The sequence below is a fragment of the Equus asinus genome, unplaced genomic scaffold (assembly GCF_041296235.1).
Source record: "Equus asinus isolate D_3611 breed Donkey unplaced genomic scaffold, EquAss-T2T_v2 contig_377, whole genome shotgun sequence".
Classification (NCBI taxonomy): Eukaryota; Metazoa; Chordata; class Mammalia; order Perissodactyla; family Equidae; genus Equus; species Equus asinus.
In genome coordinates, this window is record NW_027225046.1 from 34,750 (window position 1) to 57,350 (window position 22,601).

The 22,601-nt window shown below is 36.9% G+C and overlaps 1 pseudogene; it reads right to left on the reverse strand.

The window, feature by feature from the left end:
• Window positions 1–17,851: 17,851 nt before the first annotated feature.
• On the reverse strand, window positions 17,852–18,223 carry LOC139043811 (HIG1 domain family member 2A pseudogene; annotated as a pseudogene).
• Window positions 18,224–22,601: the final 4,378 nt, after the last annotated feature.

Below are 22,601 nucleotides of genomic sequence, written 5' to 3' on the forward strand. Positions count from 1 at the left end.
AGAAAGGGAGTCAAACATATTACTAAAGAAAGCCATCAAACCACAAGGGAAGAGAAAAAGAGAAGAAGAAAGGCACAGAGAAGAACTACTAAAACACCCAGAAAAAAGTAACAAAATGGCAACAAAGACATATTTTTCAATAGCTACTTTAAGTGTCGATGGACCAAATGCTCCAACCAAAAGGCATAGGCTGGCTGATTGGACAAAGAAAACAAGACCCATATATATACTGCATACAAGAGACAAGCTTCAGACCTAAAGACACCCACAAATTGAAAGTGAAAGGATGTAAAAAGATACTCCATGCAAATGGCAATGAAAAGAAAGCTGGGGTAGCAATACTCATATCAGACAAAATAGACTTTAAAACAAAAACTGTAACAAGAGACAAAGGGCACTACATAATGATAAAGGGAACAATCTATGAAGAGGATATAACACTTGTAAATATCTATGTACCCAACATAGGAGCATCTAAATATGTAAAGCAATTATTAACAGACAAAAAAGGAGAAATAGTAACACAATAATAGTAGGAGACTTTAACACTCCACTTACACCAATGGATAGGTATCTAAAAAGAAGATCAATAAGGAAACATTGGCCTTAAACAACACATTAGACCCGATGGACTTAGTGGATATATATAGAACATTCCATCCCAAAACCACAGAATACACATTCTTTTCAAATGCTCCTGGACCATTCTCCAGGCTCAATCACATATTAGGCCAAAAACAAGTCTCACTAACTTAAGAAGATTAGAATAATACCAAACATCTTTCCTGACCACAAAGATAATGAAACTAGAAATCAATTACAGGAAGAAAATCAGAAAAGCCACAAATATGTGGAGATTAAACAAAATGCTGCTGAACAACAAGTGGGTCAATGGAGAAATCAAAGGAGAAATTAAAAAAATACCTGGAGACAAATGAAAAAGAAAATATGACATGCCAAAATTTATGGGATAGAGCAAAAGTGGTTCTAAGAGGGAAGTTTATGGCAATTCAGGCCTACCTTAACAAACAAGAAAAATTCCAAACAAACAATCTAACAGTGCACCTAAAGGAACTGGAAGAAGAAGAAGAAACAAAGCCCAAAATCAGCAGAAGGAAGGAAATAAGAACAATCAGAGAAGAAATAAATAAAATAGAGAATAAAAAACAATAGAAAAAATTAATGAAACCAAGAGCTGGTTCTTTGAAAAGATAAACAAAATTGAGAAAGCTCTAGCTAGACTCACCAAGAACAAAAGAGAGAAGGCTCAAATAAATAAAATCAGAAATGAAAAAGGAGAAATTACAATGGACATCATAGAAATACAAAAGTAATAAGAGAATACTATGAAAAGCTATATGCCAACAAATTGGATAATCTAGAAGAAATGGATAAATTCTTAGAATCATACAACCTTCCAAAACTGGATCAAGAAGAAATAGAGAATTTGAATAGACTAGTCACCAGTAAGGAGATTGAAATAGTAATCGAAAACCTCCCCCAAAACAAAAGTCCAGGATCAAATGGCTTCCCTGGTGAATTCTACCAAACATTCAAAGAAGACTTAATACCTATCCTTCTCAAACTCTTCCAAAAAATTGAAGAGGAGGGCAAGCTTCCTAACTCCTTCTACAAAGTCAACATTACCCTGATTCCAAAGCCAGACAAGGACAACACAAAAAAAGAAAATTACATGCCAATATCGTTGATGAACATCGATGCAAAAATCCTCAACAAAATACTAGCAAATTGAAGACAACAATACATTAAAAAGATCATACACCATGATTAAGTGAGATTCACTCCAGGGACGCAGGGATGGTTCAACATCCAGAAATCAATCAATGTGATAACACCACATTAACAAAAAGAGGAATAAAAGTCACATGATCATCTCAATAGCTGCAGAGAAAGCAGTTGAAAAGATACAGCATGCATTTATGATAAAAACTCTAAATAAAATGGGTATAGAAGGAAAATACCTGAACATAATAAAGGCTGTATATGACAAACCCACAGCTAATGTCATTCCCAATGGAGAACAACTGAAAGCTATCCCTCTAAGAACAGGAACGAGACAAGGATGCCTAGTTTCACCACTCTTACTTAGAATAGTATTAGAAGTCTTAGCCAGAGCAATCAGGCAAGAAAAAGAAAGAAAAGGGATCCAAATTGGAAAGGAAGAAGTGAAACTGTCCCTATTTGTGGATGACATAATTTTATATATAGAAAACCCTAAAGAATCCACTAAAAAACTTTTAGAAATAGTAAGTGAATATAGTCAAATTGCAGGATACAAAATCAAAACACAAAAATCAGATGTGTTTCTATACACTAGCAGTGAAGTAGCAGAAAGAAAAATTAAGAATACAATCCCATTTACAATTGCAACAAAAAGAATAAAATACCTAGGAATAAACTTAACCAAGGAGGTGAAAGATCTGTACACAGAAAACTGAAAACATTGTTGAAAGAAATTGAAGAAGACACAAAGAAATGGAAAGAGGTTCTGTGCTCTTGGATTGGAAGAATTAACATAGTTAAAATGTCCATAGTTCCTAAAGCAATCTACAGATTCAATGCAATCTCTATCAAAGTTCCAACAACATTTTTCACAGAAATAGAACAAGGAATCCTAAAATTTATATGGAACAACAAAAGGCTCTGAATATCCAAAGGAATCCTGAGGAAAAAAGAACAAAGCTGGAGATCTCACACTCCGTGATCTCAAAACATGCTACAAAGCTATAGTAACCACAACAGCATGGTAATGGCACAAAAACAGACACACAGATCAAAGGAATAGAATCAAGAGCCTAGAAATAAACCCACACATCTATGGACAGCTAATTTTTGACAAGGGAGCCAAGAACATACAATGGAGAAAGGAAAGTCTCTTCAATAAATGGTGTTGGGAAAACTGGACAGCCACAAGCAAAAGAATGAAAGGAGACCATTACTTTACACCATGCACAAAAATCATCTCAAAATGGATTAAGGACTTGAATGTAAGATCTGAAACCATTAAACTTCTCGAAGAAAACACAGGGAGTGTGCTCTTTGACATCAGTCTTAGCAGCTTTTTTCAAATACCATGTTTGACTGGGCAAAGGAAACAATAGAAAAAATAAACAAATGGGACTACATCAAACCAAAAAGCTTCTGCACAGCAAAGGAAAGCATCAACAAAATGAAAAGGCAACCTAACAATTGAGAGAAGATATTTGCAAACCATATATCAGATATTAAGGGGTTAATATCCAAAATGTACAAAGAACTCATACATCTCAACAACAAAAACTAAGAACCCAATTTAAAAATGGGCAAAAGATCTGAACAGAGATTTCTCCAAAGAAGATATCCAGATGGCCAACAGGCACATGAAAAGATGTTCGACATCATTAACTATCAGGGAAATGCAAATCAAAACTACAGTGTGATATCGCCTCACTCTGGTCAGAATAGCTATAATTAACAAGACAGGAAACAATAAGTGCTGGAGAGGATGTGGAGAGAAGGGAACCCCCATACACTGCTAGTGGGAGTGCATAGTGGTCCAGCCATTATGGAAAACAATATGGAGTTTTCTCAGAAAATTAAGAATAGATCTACCAGATGATCTAGCTATTCTACTGCCGGGTATTTATCCAAAGAACTTGAAAACAGAAATGCATAAAGATACATGCACCCTATGTTCATCATAGCATCATTCACAATAACGAAGACTTGGAAGCAACCTAAGTGCCCATCAAGGGATGAATGGATAAAGAATACGTGGTATATATACACAATGAAATACTACTCAACCATAAGAAATGATGAAATCTGGCCATTTGTGACAACATGGATGGACCTTGAGGGTATGATGCTAAGTGAAATAAATCAGAGGGAGAAAGTCAAATACCATATGATCTCACTCATAGGTAGAAGAGAAAAACGACAAACAAACACATAGCAACAGAGATGGGATTGGTGATTAGCAGAGGGGAAAAGGGAAGGAGGAGGGTGAAAGGGGTGATCAAGCACGTGTGTGTGGTGATGGATTATAATTAGTCTTTGGGTGGTGAACATGATGTCATCTACAGAGAATTCAAAATATATTATGATGTACACCTGAAGTTTATATGTTGTTATAAACCAATGATACTGCAATTAAAAAAATGAAAAAAAATTTAAAAAATAACTTGAAAATTTTTTTTAAAAAAGTAAAGACAAAAAGAGGGAGATTGGCAATGGATGTTAGCTCAGGGCAAATTGTCCTCTGCAAAAAAAAAAAGAGAGAGAATACTCAGGTTATATTGTTGTCACATACTGATGTTTTTGCATAACCCCAGTGAAGAGGGCAGGTTGTCTAAAAGCAAATAATATTTGTGAAATGGTGAATATTCATCATGATTTTATGAAGTTGACAGATGGAAAGTGCATTTTGAATGTGTTTCATTTCATAGATGAGGAAATTAAATTATAGAGTGATTAAATTACCTAATTCAGTGGTTTGGGTGAAGGAGAGTCTTGATTTTCAGTGATATAGCCAAATATCTTTTTTTTATTTTGAGGAAGTTTAGCCCTGTGGTAACACCTGCCACCAATCCTCCTCTTTTTTGCTGAGGAAGACTGGCCCTAAGCTAACATCCGTTCCCATCTTCCTCTAGTTTACATGTGGGATGCCTGCCACAGCATGGCTTGACAAGCAGTGCATAGGTCCTCACCCAGGGTCCAAACTGGCAAACCCCGGGCTACTGAAGTGGAATGTGTGAACTTAACCACTGCACCATCTGGCTGGCCCCCAAATATCTTTTTAAAAATGAACTTGAGAAAAGCAAAAATAATTCTACTAATCCAACTATATCAATAGTCTAAAACTTGAAGTATGACTGGGCTAAACATACCAATTAAAAGACAGAGACTAATTTCTTTGATAACAAAACAAGACCCAACTATATGTTATCTGTAAGAAACCAACTTTAAATGTAAAGACCAAGGTAGATTAGAAGTAAAAGAATGGAGAAAAATATGCCATGATAACATAATTAAAAGACAGTGGGAATAGCTATTTTAACTTCAGACATAACAGACTTCAGAGCAAGCAAAATTATTGGGGATTAAGAGGGACATTAAATGATGATAACAGAGTTAATTCTCTAGGAAGACGTAGCAGTTCTAATGTGTATGCACCTGACAACAGAACATCAAAATATGTGAGGCAAAAACTGATAGAACCGCAAAGAGAAATAGACAAAGCCACTATTATAGTTGGAGATTTTAACACTCCTCTATCAGTATTTGATAAATCCAGCAGGCAAAAAGTCAGTAAGGGTATAGTGGTACTGAACATCACCTTCAGTCAATTGGATCTAATTGATACTTACAGAATACTTCATTTAACAAGAGCAGAATACACATTTTTCTCAAGCTCACATGGAAGATTCACCAAGATAGATCACGTACTGGTCCATAACACACATCTTAACAAATTTAAAGAAATAGGGATCATTCAAAGTATGCTGTCAGACCACAGTGGAATTAAATTAGAAGTCAGTAAGAGAAAGATAGCTTGAAAATCACAAAATTCTGGGAGATTAAACAGCACACTTCTCAATAACACATTAGTCAAAGTAGAAGTCTCAGAGAAATTTTAAAATATTTTGAACTAAATGAAAATGAAAAAACAACCAATCAAAACTTGTGGGATGCAGCAAAACCAGTGCTTAGAGGAAAATTTATAGCATTGAATGCATACATTAGAAGAGATGAATACATTAGATTCTAATGCATACGTTAGAATACATTTAATAATATTATTAAAATCAATAATCTAAGCTTCCAATTTAGGAAGCTAGGGAAAGAAGAGCAATATAAACTTTAAAAAAATAGAAGAAAAGAAATAATAAAAATTAGAGCAGAAATCCATGAAATTGAAAGCAAGAAAACAATAGAGAAAATCAACAAACCCAAAAGCTGTTTCTTTGAAAATATCAATAAAATTAATATCTCTCTGGAGAGATAACCAGGAACAAAAGAGAGAAGTTACAAATTACTAATATCAGAAATGAAAGAGGGATTATCATGATTGATCGTATGGACATTAAAGGGATAATACAGGAATAATGTGAACAACTCCATAAGCCCACAAATTTTATAGCTTATATGAAATTGAGGAATTCTTTAAAAGACACTACCAAAACTCACAAGGAGGAATAGATAGTCTGAATAGACCCACGTCTGTTAAAGAAATTAAATCAATAATTGAAAACCTTCCAAAACAGATAATATGCCTAGATGATTTCACTTGTCAATTCCACCAAACACGTAAGGAAGAAGTGATATCAGTTCTCTAAAATCTGTTGCAGAAAATAAAAGAACAGGGAACACTTCCTTATTCATTCTATGAGGCTAGCATTACCCTAATACTAAAATCAGACAAAGAAATTACAAGAAAAGAGAACTACAGACCTGTATCTCTCATGAACATAAACGTAAAAACTCTCAAGAAAATTGAGTCCTACAATGTATATAAACAATTGTGCACTGAGATCAAGTGAGATTTATCCCAAGTAAGCAAGGCTGGCTCAAAATTTGAAAATTAATGTAATCCATCATATCAAAAGGTCAAAGGAGAAAAATTACATCATATCAATTGATGCAGAATAAGCATATGACAAACTCCAACACTCATTCGTGATAAAAACTCCCAGCAAACTAGGAATAGGGAGGAACTTCCTTAACTTGATGAAAAAACATCTACAAAAGGCCTACAGCTAGGAGGATTGACAGCATATCACGGTGGAGTGAGCTCTTCCCTTAGACTCTCCCTCCCCAAGATACCATGAAAAGGACACTCATAAACCAACAGAAGACATTCAATTCATACAACACAATAGATGTCTGAGAGATCTATGTAGCCATACGTCTGAAATTGGAAGTGCTGGACCCCCTGGGGGGTAGCAGAAGGAGGTAAGGGGATCGCCTCTCTCTCCCCAAACAGAAATGATCTAGGGCATGGGACTGCATGCAGCTCTGAAAAGAGAGGGGGGAGGGGACAGAACTCCATGGGAATGCCTTTGCCCTTGGAGTGTCCTCCCAGCCCATGGGAAAGCTCCACACCAAGGAGGCTAAGGAATAACAAGGACATCTTCACTAAGCTGAGCAGCCCAGGAAGGGAGACAGCGAGTGCAGAAGGAGAGCACCCCACGATTGCGCACACAAAAGAAAGTGACCCTTCCCCTATCTGTCACTCCAGCTCAGACAGTGGGCCAGAGAAAGGGACTCCCACAAGAGTGCCTGCGTATACATGTATAAAGCAGAGGTGGCCAGTGAGCAAATGCAGACAGGCCCTGTCAGCATAGCATCTAAAGGACAGGCACAGCTGCCAAGGATTGAGATGGGCTCAGAATACTCAGCTCCTGCCCACCCCTAGTGGCAGCAGGTGGAAGCTACACTATGCAAAAGCACACACCTACCTCACCAAATAGGATGAAGAGGTATATTAACACTCTAGACCAGAAGGGAAATGACAAGCGCCCAGAAATCAATCCTGAAGGCACAGAAATGGACAAGCTAAATGACAGAGAAGTAAAAATGGCTATCATAGAGAAGCTCAACAAATTACAGGAAAACTCAGAAAGATAGCTCAATGAAATCAGGAATAAAATTAATGAACAGAGGGATTTCTTCACAAATCAGATTGAAAGTATAAAAAAAAATCAGAAATGTTGAAGATGTAAAACACAAAGAATGAAAGAAAAATCTGGAGTCCTTAAATAACAGAGCTGATATTATGGAGGACAGAATTAGTAATTTAAAGGACAGAAATATAGAAATGCTTCAGATGGAGGAGAGAGAACTAAGACTGAAAAGAAATGAAAAAGTTCTCCAAGAAATATCTGACTCAATTAGGAAATGCAACATAAGGATTATAGGTATTCCAGAGGGAGAAGAGAAGGAGAAAGGAGCAGAGAGCTTGTTCAAAGGAATAATAGCTAAGAACTTCCCAAACCTGGGGAAGGAGCTGGAATTACAAGTAAAAGGAGCCAATCGGACTCCTAATTACATCAGTGTAAAAAGACCTTCTTCAAGGCATATATCAGTAGAACTGGCAAAAAACAATGACAAAAAAATATATTAAGGGCAGCAAGGCAGAAGATAATAACCTACAAGGGAACCCCTATCAAGCTTTCAGCAGAAACCTTACAGGCTGGGAGAGAGTGGAATGATACATTCAAAATTCTGAAAGACAAAAACTTTCAGCCAAGAATACTCTACCCAGTGAAAATATCCTTCAGATATGATGGAGAAGTCAAAACTTTCCCAGAAACAAAAGCTAAGAGAGTTCATTGCCACAAGACCCCCTCCCTACAAGAAATGATCAGGAAGGCCCTCATACCTCAAAAAAAGAGAAAAGTTTACAAAGGCTTGAGCAAGGAGATAAATAGGCAGATAAAATCAGAAAATTGCAGGTATCAGAACAGGTTCGTAAATAATTATAATGTTCAAGATAAAGGGAAGGAAAACATCAAAAATAACTATAATCACTTTGTTTTACCCACAAACTCACAACACAATACGGAATAAAGTGTGACAACAATAACTTAGATGGGGAAGAATAAAGGGATAGAGCTTGCTTAGACTAAAGAAATAAGAGCTATCAGAAAATAGACTGTCTCACTACAAGATCTTTTATACTAACTTCACAGTAACCACTAAACAAAAAATCAGAACAGAGACAGAAATGATAAACAGTGAGAAAACGATCCTAGAGAACCACCAAACTGAATTGCAGGTCTGAATAAATGGGAGAAGAAACAAGGAAAATAAAGAACAACTGGAAAACAAGTGATAAAATGGCAGCATTAAGACTTCATATATCAATAATTGCTCTAAGTGTAAATGGATTGAATTGTCCACTCAAAAGACACAGAGTGGCTGGATGGATTGAAAACCAAGACCCAACAATATGCTGCCTCCAGGAAACACATCTCACTTCTAAAGATAAACACAGGCTCAGAGTGAAGGGATGGAGGATGATACTCCAAGCTAATGGCAAACAAAAGAAAGCAGATGTTGCCATACTTGTATCAGACAAAGTAGACTTTAAGATAAAAAAAGGCAATGAGAGACAAAGAGGGGCAGTATATAATGATAAAAGGGACACTCCACCAAGAAGATATAACTCTTGTAAATATATATGCACCTAACATGGGAACACCGAAGTGCATAAAGCAACTATTAACAAACCTAAAAGGAGATATCAACAGCAACACAATAATAGTAGGGGACCTTAACACTCCACTTACATCAGTGGATAGATCATCCAGAGAGAAAGTCAACAAGGAAGTAGTGGAATTAAATGAAAAACGAGACCAGAGGGACTTAATAGGTATATACGGAACACTCCATCCAAAACCAACAAAATACACATTCTTCTCCAGTGCACATGGAACATTCTCAAAAATAGACCATATGTTTGAAAACAAGGCAAGCCTCAATAAATTTAAGAAGACTGAAATCATGTCAAGCATCTTTTCTGACCATAGTGCTATGAAACTGGAATTCAACTACAAGAAAAAAGCTGGGAAAGTGTCAAATAAGTGGAGACTACACAACATACTACTGAACAACCAATGGATCATTGAAGAAATTAAAGGAGAAATCAAAAAAATCTAGCAACAAATGAAAATGAAAATACACCAATACCAACTCATATGGGATACAGCAAAAGCAGTCCTCAGAGGGAAATTCATAGCAATACAGGCCCACCTTAACAAACAAGAAAAATCTCAAATAAGCAATCTTAAACTACACCTAACAGAATTAGAAAAAGAAGAACAAACAAAGCCCAAAGTCAGCAGAATGAGGGAAATAATAAAAAGTAGAGTGGAAATAAATGAAATTGAAATTAAAAAAAAATACTGTAGAAAGGGTCAATGAAACTAAGAGCTGGTTCTTTAAAAAGATAAACAAAATTGACAAACCCTTAGCCAGACTCACTAAGAAAAAAAGAAGACTCAAATGAATAAAATTAGAAATTAAACAGGAGAAATTAACAACGGATACCGCAGAAATACAAAGGGTTGTAAGAAAATACTATGAAAAAGTATATGCCAACAAATTGGACAATCTAGAAGAAATGGACAAATTCTTAGGCGTATGCAACCTCTAAAAACTGAATCAAGAAGAAATAGATGATCTGAATAGACCAATCACAAGTAAAGAGATTGAAACAGTAATCAAAAACCGACCCCAAAATAAAAGTCTAGGACCAGGTGGCTTCTCTGGAGAATTCTACCAAACATTCAAAGAAGATTTAATACCTACCCCTCTCAAACTATTCCAAAAAATTGAAGAAGATAGAACACTTCCTAACACATTTTGTAAGGCCAACATCACCCTGATCTCAAACCCAGAAAAGAACAACACAAAGAAGGAAAATTACAGGGCAATATCGCTGATGGCCATAGATGCAAAAATCCTCAACAAAATATTGGCAGCCCAAATACAGCAATACATTAAAAGGATCATACACCATGATCAAGTGGGATTTATAGCAGGGACACAGGGAGGGTTCAACATCTGCAAATCAAGCAATGTGATGCACCACATTAACAAAATGAGGAATAAAAATCACATGATCATCTCAATAGACATAGAGAAAGCATTTGACAATATCCAACATCCAATTATGATAAAAACTCTCAATAAAATGGGTATAGAAGGAAAGTGCTTCAACATGATAAAGGCCATATATGACAAACCCACAGCCAACATTATACTCAATGGGGAAAAACTGAAAGCCCTCCCTCTGAGAACAGGAAGAAGACAAGGGTGCCCACTCTCACCACTCTTATTCAGCATAGTACTGGAGTTTTTGGCCAGGGCAATTAAGCAAGAAAAAGAAATAAAATGTATCCAAATTGCCAATGAGGAAGTGAAACACCTGCTGTTTGCAGATAATATGATTTTATATATCAAAAACTCTAAAGAATCCATCAGAAAACTGTTAGAAATAATAAACAACTACAGCAAAGTTGCAGGGTACAAAATCAACTTACAAAAATCAGTTGCATTTCTATACTCTAATGATGAACTAACAGAAGGAGAACTCCAGAATGCAATCCCATTTGTAACCACAATAAAAAGAATAAATTATGTAGGAATAAATTTAACCAAGGAAAACTGTAAGACATTATTGGAAGAAATTGATGATGTCATAAAGAAGTGGAAAGAGATTCCATGCATATGGATTAGAAAAATAAACATAGTTAAAATGTCCACAGTACCTAACGCAATCTACAGATTCAGTGCAATCCAAATCAGAATCCCAATGATGTTCTTCATGAAAAGAGAACAAAGAGTCCCAAAATTCATAATGAGCAAGAAAAGACCCTGAATAGCTAAAGCAACCCTGAGAAAAAAGAACAAAGCTGTAGGCATCACAATCCCTGACTTCAAAGCATACTACAAAGCTATAGTAATCAAAACAGCATGGTACTGGTACAAAAACAGACACACAGATCAGTGGAGCAGAATTGAAAGCCCAGAAATAAAACCGCACATCTATGGACAGCTAATCTTTGACAGAGGAGCTAAGAACATACAATGGAGAAAGGAAAGTCTCTTCAATAAATGGTGTTGGGGAAACTGGACAGCCACATGAAAAGAATGAAAGTAGACCCTTATCTTACAGCATACACAAAAATTAACTCAAAATGGATTAAAGACTTGAAGGTAAGATGTGAAACCATAAAACTCCTAGAAGAAAACATAGGCAGTGCACTCTTTGACATCAGTCTTAGAAGGATCTTTTTGAATACCAGTCTACTTGGGCAAGGGAAACAAAAGAAAAAATAACCAAATGGGACTTCATCAGACTAAAGAGCTTCTGCAAGACAAAGGAAACCAGGAACAAAATGAAAGGGCAGCCCACCAACTGAGAGAAGATATTTACAAATCATATATGCGACAAGGGTTTAACTCCAAAATATATAAATAACGCCTACAAGTCAACAACAAAAAAGCAAACAACCTGATCAAAAAATGGGCAGAGGATATAAACAGACATTTTTCCAAAGAAGATATACAGATGGCCAGCAGGCACATAAAGAGATATTCAACATCACTAATCATTAGAGAAATACAAATCAAAACTACAATGAGATATTACCTTACACCTGTAAGAATGGCTATAATTAACAAGACAAAAAATAACAAATGGAAGACAATGTGGAGAAAAGGGAACCCCCATACACTGCTGGTAGGAATGCAAACTGGTCTAGCCACTATGGAAAACAGTATGGAGATTTCTCAAAAGATTAAAAATATATATACCATATGACCCAGCTATCCTGCTACTGGGTATTTATCCAAAGAACTTGAAATCAACAATTCAAAGAGACTTATGCACCCCTATGTTCATTGCAGCATTATTCAAAATAGCCAAATGTGGAAGCAACCCAAGTGCCTGTCAACTGATGATAAAGAAGATGTGGTATATATACATTATATATATATATATATATGTGTATATATACATTGTATATATATATGTGTGTGTGTGTGTGTGTGTGTGTATATATATATACAATGGAAAACTACTCGACCATAAAAAAAGACAAAATCATCCCATTTGCAACAATGCGGATAGACCTTGAGGGTATTATGTTAAGCAAAATAAGGCAGACAGATAAAGACGAACAGTGTATGATTTCACTCATATGTGGAAGATAAACAAACACATGGACAAAGAAAACAGATTAGTGGTTACCAGAGGGGAAGGAACTTGGGGATGGACATAAAGGGCAAAGGGTCACAAATATATGGTGACTGACAAAGAAAAATGTAAAACTGAAATTTCACAATGTTATAAACTATTATGACCTCAATAAAATAAAAATAAAAAAATTTAAAAAGGGATTAGTAAGTTAAAAAAAAATCCACAGGTACCATCATACTTGATGGTGAGAAACTTGATAAGATCAGGTACAAGGCAAGGATATCCCCCTTCACCACTCCTTTTCAACATCATACTGTAAGTCCTAACTAATGCAGTAAGAAGGAAACAAAAGTATGCAGATTGGAACAGAAGAAATAAAACTGTCTTTGTTCACATGTGACATGATTATCTCTGTAGAAAATTGAAAATAATTTACAAAGAACCTTCTGGAATAATAAGAAATTATAGCAGAGTTTCAAGAACAAGGTTAATATACAAAAGTTGATTGCTTTCCTTTATACCAGCAATGAATAATTGGAATTTGAAACAAGCACACCACCATTTACATTAGCACCAAAAAATTGAAATACTTAGGTACAAATCTAACAAAATAATGTATAAAATCTATATGAGGAAAACTACATAACTGATTAATGAAATCAAAGAAGATCCAAATAGATGGGAAGATGTTCCATGTTCATGGATAGGAAGACTCAATATTGTTAAGATGTCAATTCCTTCAACTTGTAGTTGAGTGCAATCTGAATCAAAATCCTGAAAAGTCGTTTTTTCAATATTGACAAACTAATTCTAAAGTTTATGTGAAAAGGCAAAAGACCCAGAATAGCCAACACAATATTGAAGAAGAATAGCAAAGTCAGAGGACTGACAATACCTGACTTAAGTCTTTCTATAAAGCTACAGTAATCAAGGTAGAGTGGTATGGGTGAGAGAATATACAAGTAGATCAAAGGAACAGAATAGAGAGCCCAGAAATAGGCCCACACAAATATAGACATCTTGTCTTTGATAAAGGAGCAAAGGCACTCAATCCAGTGGAGAAAGGATGGTCTTTTCAACAAATGTTGCTGGAAGAACTGGACATCTATGTGCAAGAAAAAAAAAAATCTAGGCACAGACCTTACACACTTAACAAAACTTAACTCAAAATGGATCACGGACGTAAATATAAAATGCAAAACCATAAAACTCCTAGAAGATAACACAGGAAGAAAACAGATGGCCTTTGATACAGCAATGATTTTATATATAACACCAAAAATAAAATCATGAAAGAAAATACAGACAACTTGGATTTCATTAAAATTTAAAACTTCTGCTCTGTGAAAGACACTATCAAGAGAATGAGAAGACAAGTCAGCCACAGACTAGAAGAAATTATTTGCAAAAGATGTATCTGGTAAAGGGCTTTTATTGAAGGTATACAAAGAACTCTTAAAAATCAACAATCAGAAAACAAAAGTACTCAAAAAATGGACAAAAGATCTGAACAGATACCTCACCAAAGAAGATATACAAATGCCAAATAAGCTTATGAGAAGATGCTCAACATCATATGTCACTCAGGAATTGCAAATTAAGACAACAAGAAGATACTACTATCCACCTATTAGAATGGTCAAGATCTGAATATTGAAAACACCAAATGCTGTCAAGGATAAGGAGCAACAGGAATTCTCATTCACTGTTGGTGAAAATGCAAAATAGTATAGCCACTTTGGAAGACATTTTGGCAATTTCTTACAAAGCAAAACATAGTCTTATCAGATGATTCAGCAATTGTGCTCCTAATGAGTTTCAACCCCGAAATGAGTTGAAAAGTTATACCTACACAAAAACCTCCACCCAAATTTGATAGCAGCTTTATTCATAATTGCCAAAAATCGGAAGCAACAAAGACATCACAGAAGAATAGATAACCTGTAATGCCTATATACAATGGAAAATTATTCAGCAAGCAATTTAAAAAAAGTAAAAGAATCTATCAAGCCACAAAAGGAAATAGAGGAACCTTAAATCCTTGCATAAGTACTAAGTGAAAGGAGGCAGTCTGCTAAGGCGATATACTTTATGATTCCAACTATATGACACTGTGGAAAAGGTAAAACTATAGAGACAGTGAAAAGATCAGTGGTTTCTAGGAATTGGAGTGGGGGGCAAAGGGATGAATATGTAGAGTACAGGGGATTTTTAGGGCAGTACAGTTATTCAGTATGATGCTGTTATGATGGATACATGACATTATGCATTTGGAAAAACCAATAGACTTGTTCAACACGAAGAATGAACACCAATGTCAACTATGGATGTTAGTTAACAATAATGTGTAAATACTGATTCATCAGTTATAACAAATATACCAGATGAATGCAAGATATTAGTGATAGGAGAAGCTGTGAGGGAGAAGGGGGGTATATGGAAACTCTCTGTACTTTCTGCTTAATTTTTCTGTAAACCTAAACTTATTTTTAAAAAAAGTCTACTTAAAAAAATGTGCAAGACGAAAAATCATTCAGATCATGTGCTCTACTTCCAATTCATAAAATCTTGAAAACGTAATTTAGGCAGATCCTAATCTAGCTACTTGTTTCTGCCCTACCAAATGGCAACCAGGGATTAGCCCTTGCCATTGAAATTCTCATTGTTCTGGCATTTTCTTTCCATTGTCTTTGTATCATCTCATCAACTTACCTGGATCCACCACCTCATTCCTACACTCTTGTGTCTCTCTCTTTCTCTCTGTGTCTCCCTCTTCCCAAATTTATTCAATGATGACCAGAATGGTAGAGAAAATGGGAAGGAAGGAAGGAAGAACATTTAATCATGATTGCTGCTTCTCCCTTGCTTGCTTCCTTCTGTTTCCAATAAATACACATAGGCACACACACACATGCACATGCACACACAGCCCCTCCCCCAAGAGGCTTGCTTACAGGTGCCACTGTGGTAACCCCTTCAGTTCCTGTCACATTCCTTCAAATTTGTCATGTGTGACTTTTTGTGCCTGAAATTCCTGTCAGGAAAGAGGAATGATTTCCTCTTGAAAAAAGGAATCATTTCCTGGTATTATTTCCTTCCTCATTGTCTGGCTTTATTTTTTGCATATTCTTTTTGTTCTTTGACAGAAATAAGAATGCTTTAGTAGCCTTTTCAGAGTCCTCTCGCCAGAACATCAACAATAGGTGAGTTGATTTTCTGTCATCTGAGTGGGAAAACCATTTGGGAGCATTGGTGACAATACAGAATGTCCGTGATAGCCTGTCAGCTTCTATATATAACTTTTTTCTTTTTTGGATCAAGAAGGACCAGGTCAAAAGAGAGAGAACACTTACTATTTGTGTGTTCGTGAACTTTAGGGATTACTAGTCAAAATCCTTAGGGAACTATTAGAGTACCTGTGTATAACTTTCTGCTAGTGTGGGTCAAGGGAGAAAACACTATTTGGAAGCACAAAGGTAGTAGCGGTGGACAGGGAGCAGAGGAGCCCTCAGCAGAAACTAAAAGAGATAATAGACTTGAGATCTGTCCCTTACCCTCCAGAGCTCTGCCACAATGGGAGGCTGGTATCCCAAACCCAAACCAACCATCATACTGAAGGTAGCCCCTGCCTCAGGCAGACAGTTACTTAACCCTATCTGAGGAGAAGGAAAGACATCCATGAAACATGAAGAGTAAGGAGGTGGTGGAGGGAATTGAAATCAGAAAATTAGATGGGATAAGAGGGATTCCTACCTACAAACTATAGCTGAATTTGAAGTAAATGTAATCACAAAAGGCAATTACACATTGGGGTTAAGTTTAGTAGTAAAGAAATGTTTTTAAATCTTGATCCATTAAGGATTCTTTTACAGGCCCAAGAATTTTATTACCATCATATGAAGCCTCAATTCTAGGGAAAGATGAAATATTTTCCAAATAACCAAATTACATGTGAACTTACAGGGTTCAACCATTTTGTAAGTTATAGAGAAATTGTAGCTAATTTGAATGAGAAAAGTGAGTCTATGAAGTCACACAGTGTTTGATCATGTACATTTTAATCCTTTAGTTCTGATTGGAATAAATTGACATCAGTAACCACTGAGGAAGTCTCCAGCAAAAGGTGAGATTATAGATATATCTGTAAAGATACACACACAAAGTGAAGAGAGATTTCTATTTGGAAACAAGGAGAATGATAGCAGGGTGTCAGTGGATAACAATACAGAGTGTCTTTGACACTCTTTTGGAGTCATCTCACGGTAGCATCTGTAGGTAACTCTTTACCTTTTTGGACCCATTTGGATAAAAAAGGAACAAGTTATAAAAGGGATGCTTCTTCCCCTAAGTGTGTTTTGTCACCCTTAATTAGTAGCAGCCAAAACTCTTAAGAAACTATCAGATTGCCCACATGTGAGACTCTACTAGAGTGGACCAAGAGAGCACAGAATCTCATTTGGAGCAAGGAGACAAGGTAGCAGTGGACAGAGAACAGTGGAGCCCTCAACAGAAAAGGATGGAGCTAATAGAGCCTGGATGTGTCAATGACCCTCCAGAGTTTTGCCACGGTGTGAGGCTAGTGCCCATACTCACTGTCATATTGGAAGGAGCCCCCCGCCCCTACCTTAGCCTGCAGTTGCTTGACCCTGAGGGTCAGAAAAGATATCTATGATGGTGAAAGCAAGAAAGTGATGGAGGGGCTTAAGAATTGGGAATTAAACGTGAGAAGAGGGATGGGTACCTACAAACTGAAGTGGAATTTGAAATAAATTCTACCACAAAAGGCTGTTACACACTAGGATTAGGGTAATTGTAAAGAACTTTGCTTGTATCTTGATGCATTAATTATTTACAGGCTAAAATTTTCATTACTACCTTATATAAAGCCTCATTTCTAATAAAAACTAACATACTAGATTTAGTTATATATACATGAATTTTTTTTTACAAGTGGATCAGAGTTTATTAAGTAGGGGGTGAAGAGGGTGTGGCACAAGTAGAAGTATGCGACACCCGAAGTGAACAGAATCTGAGATTCCTGAAAAAAAATCTGTCGATTACACAATTGGCCACTTGCTCCTCCATTGACACAGGGACTGGTCAGGGCAGATGAGGGAATAAATCCTGTGGCAGGACCAGTGGTTACTCCCAGGCTGGGAATAATCTCCACGGAGCTTTCAAGACCAAGCCAGGCTTGGGCAGAGACTTCATAGCTGATGAAGCTGGATCCAGCAAGGTGGCTGTGAGCGAGAAGCCCTGGGTGGCAATCTGGTTGTATATCATGAGCTGGCAGCACTGGCTCTGATCCCTAGGGAAGCAGTAGAGGTCATGGGTGAGGGCAGCCAGCGTGCCCAGGCAGCCTATGGGTACCATTGGGTTCTTGCAGGTCTTGAGAAGGAACTTTTCCTTGAAGCTTTCTGGAGTGCTGTAGACACTGAGGCTAAAGCCCTCAACGACTAGATGCTGCGACAGTTCAAAGGGTGCCTCTGAAGTCATAAGGCTGGGAACCCCCATGTCCCAGGCAACAGCAGTATGAGAAAACAGGGATGCTGAACTCCATCTCCTCTATATGTGAATTTGTAAAGATCAACCAGTTCATAAGCTGTAAAGTAATTACAGCTATTTGAATTAAAACAAACAAGTCTAAAATTAAAATGTGGTATCTGAATAGGTAACTTTTTAGTCCTTTAACACTGCTCTGAATGAATTAACATCAAAAAGCTATGAGGGGGCCACCCATGAAATTTGAGATATAAATGAATAAATAAAAATAAATATATATCTTTTTATATATACACATGTGTATTTATATAGTTATATCAACACAGACATACAAACACACATACACAAACATAAATACAATGAAAGAAAGAGAGATAAATTTCCAAATTCATTCTTAGGAGTATCCTTGACAGTACAGTGTCTTTGACACTGTTTCTAAATCTTCTTACCATAGCACCTTTAGGTAACTTTTTATCTTATTGGATTTGGTTGGATAAAAAAGGAACAGGTCATAAGAGGAATGCTTCTTCCTCTTAGTAACTACCACCCAAAAGTCTTAGAAAAATTTCAGAATGCTCCAAATAGGAGCATTCTGCCTTTGAGACTCTATAGATTGAGTGAAAGGGGGACAGAATCCAATTTAAGTCAAGGTGGAGGTAGCAGTGGACAAAGAGCAGAGGAGCCCTCATCACAAAGAAAGGAGCTAATAGAGTGGGATCTGTCCCTCACCCTCCAGAGTTCTGCTGCCATGTGAGGCTGGTGTCCTAGACCCAAACCCACCACCCAATAGAGGGAGTCCCCAACTCAGGCCTGCAGTCACTTAACCCTTTCTGAGGGCCAGGAAAAACAACCATGTTAGGTGAAAGTAAAGGTGAAGGAAGAACTTGAGAGGTAGGAAATTAGGTAGGAGAAGAGGGATGCACAGCTGAGAATTGAAGTTGATTTTGAAATAAATTCCACCACAAAAGGTTGTTACACCATGGGTCAAGTTCAGTAGTAAAGAACTGTACTTAAATCTTGAGTCATTAACTTTTTTGGTAGGTCTAAAATATTCATTACAAACATATATAGTATCATTTCCAGGGAAAAGGAGATATTGGATTCCAAACAACTGATTTACATGTGAATTTTCTAAGAGTCAACCGGTTGATAAAATCAAGAGTAATTGTAGCTAATTTGAACTAAAAAAGTAAGTCTAGAAGTCGTGTGGTGCCTTACTATGTGTGTTTTTAATCCTTTAGCCCTGCACCGAGTGAACTGACCACAGTATCTTCTGAAACCTTCTACGATGCCAAGTGAGCTATGACGAATAAATCCGTATATATGTGTCCGTATATGTGTACACACACACACACACACACACACACACACACACATTCAGAGAAATTGATGTTTGGGATGTTCACTCTCAGGAACACCTGGGAATACAGAGTTCCCTTCATATATTTTTAAAGCCCTCTCATGGTAAGCTTCAACGTGTAATATTCTTTGTCTTGAAATTGAGATAGAAAAGATGCACAGGTCATAAGGGAAGTCTTTTTAATCCTAGAATTTGTCACCCTTGATTACTGTGTATGAAATTCTACTAGAGATGGCAAGGAAGGAGAGAAACTTATTTGGAGCAAGGAGGAGTTAGCAGTGGACAGGGAGCCAGAGGAGGCCTTAGCAGAGAAGATGGGAGCTAATAGACTGGGATCTGTCCCCCATCCTCCAGAGTTCTGCTGCCGTGTGAGGCTGGTGTCTCAGACCCAAACCCACCCTAGTATAGAGGGAGTCCCTGACTCTGCCCTGCAGTGACTTGACCCTATCTGAGGGCCAGGAAAGACAGCCATGATCGAGGACAGTCAGGTGTGAAGGAGGGACTTGAGAAGCAGGAAATTAGGTAGGGGAAGAGGGATGCACACATGCAAATTGAAGTCAATTTTGAAATAAATTCCACCACAAAAGGCTGTTACACCATGGGTCAAGTTCAGTAGTAAAGAACTGTACTTAAATCTTGAGTCATTAACTTTTTTGGTGGGTCTAAAATATTCATTACAAACATATATAGTATCATTTCCAGGGAAAAGGAGATATTGGATTCCAAACAACTGATTTACATGTGAATTTTCTAAGAGTCAACCGGTTGATAAAATCAAGAGTAATTGTAGCTAATTTGAACTAAAAAAGTAAGTCTAGAAGTCGTGTGGTGCCTTACTATGTGTGTTTTTAATCCTTTAGCCCTGCACCGAGTGAACTGACCACAGTATCTTCTGAAACCTTCTACGATGCCAAGTGAGCTATGACGAATAAATCCGTATATATGTGTCCGTATATGTGTACACACACACACACACACACACACACACACACACATTCAGAGAAATTGATGTTTGGGATGTTCACTCTCAGGAGCACCTGGGAATACAGAGTTCCCTTCATATATTTTTAAAGCCCTCTCATGGTAAGCTTCAACGTGTAATATTCTTTGTCTTGAAATTGAGATAGAAAAGATGCACAGGTCATAAGGGAAGTCTTTTTAATCCTAGAATTTGTCACCCTTGATTACTGTGCATGAAATTCTACTAGAGATGGCAAGGAAGGAGAGAAACTTATTTGGAGCAAGGAGGAGTTAGCAGTGGACAGGGAGCCAGAGGAGGCCTTAGCAGAGAAGATGGGAGCTAATAGACTGGGATCTGTCCCCCATCCTCCAGAGTTCTGCTGCCGTGTGAGGCTGGTGTCCCAGACCCAAACCCACCCTAGTATAGAGGGAGTCCCTGACTCTGGCCTGCAGTGACTTGACCCTATCTGAGGGCCAGGAAAGACAGCCATGATCGAGGACAGTCAAGGGTGAAGGAGGGACTTGAGAAGCAGGAAATTAGGTAGCGGAAGACAGAAGCACACCTGCAAATTGAAGTCGATTTTGAAATAACTTCCACCACAAAAGGCTGTTACACCATGGGTCAAGTTCAGTAGTAAAGAACTGTACTTAAATCTCGAATCATTAACTTTTTTGGTAGGTCTAAAATATTTGTTACAAACATATATAGCATTATATCTAGGGAAAAGGAGATATTGCATTCCAGATAACTGATTACATGTGAATTTTCTGAGTAAACCAGTTAATGAGGTCAAGAGTAATTGTAACTAATTTGAACCAAAAAAGTAAGTCTGGAAGTCACGTGGTACCTTACTATGTGTGTTTTTAATCCTTTCACACTGTCCTGAGTAAATTGACAACAGAAACCGCTGATGAAACCTCTGATGAAATGTGAGATAGAAAGATAGATATATATAAACAGAAATATATATATATATATAAATACAGAGAGGGAGATGTATTGAGATTTGGGGGGTTTGTTTTCAGCAGCATGCATGACATTACAGAGTGTCCTTGACACTAGTTGGATAAAAGAGAAATAGGTCGTAAGAGGGTTGCTTCTTACCCCTTTTGTCACCCTTATTAGCAGCAAAAACCCTTAGAATGCTGTCAGATTGCCCATCTATAAGACTCTGCTAAAGTGGTCCCAGAGAGCAGGAAAACCTATTTGAAGCAAGGAGAAGTAATTCTGAAGGGGTTCAGGAGTAAAGAAATGTACGTGAACTTGATTCACTAAGTTGTTTTTCCTAGGACTCAGATCTTCATTACAAATATATAAAGTCTCATTTCTAGGGAAAAATTAAATATCAGTTTCAAGTAACTGATTAAAGTATTATTTTTTAGGACAAGTAGATTACAAGTTATTGAAAAATTGTAGCTAATTCTCATTTAAAAATAAGTCTAGAGAAACATGTAACGTCTTACTATGTGCATTTCTAATCCTTTAGCTGTGACTCAAATGAGTCGAAAACCATAACCCATGTTAGACCCATGCCTGAAAGGTGAGATGTAAATACATATATAGAAAGAGATGGGGGGATATTGACACTTGTGAAATCTGATTATTTATTGAATGGAGTCCTTATCTCAGGAAGTTATTTGAATCCTGTCCAAGGAGGAGAAAAGATATCCATGATATGTGACAAGTAGAAGGTGGTAGAGGGACCCAGGTTCCAAATAACTAATTAACTTATAGTTTTTTAGAGTTCTATCAGTTTATGAATTGTAGAGCAATTGTACCTGATTTCAACCAAAACAGTAAGTATACAAAGTTACTTGGTTCTGACAATGTACATTTTCCATCTTTCACACTGGCCTGAATAAATTGATATCAGAAGTCTGTGATGGCTTTGATATGTCTTACCTGTCAATGAAGGTTCCATCCAGCAATACCGATGTCATTTGTTTGAGTCAGTGCTATATATATCCATCTTGAGAGAGAGAGAAAAAGAGAGTGAGAAAGACAGACAGACAGAGATAGAAAGAGAGAGAGAAAGAGAAACAGCTATTTGCAAAATTCAGTCTTGGAAG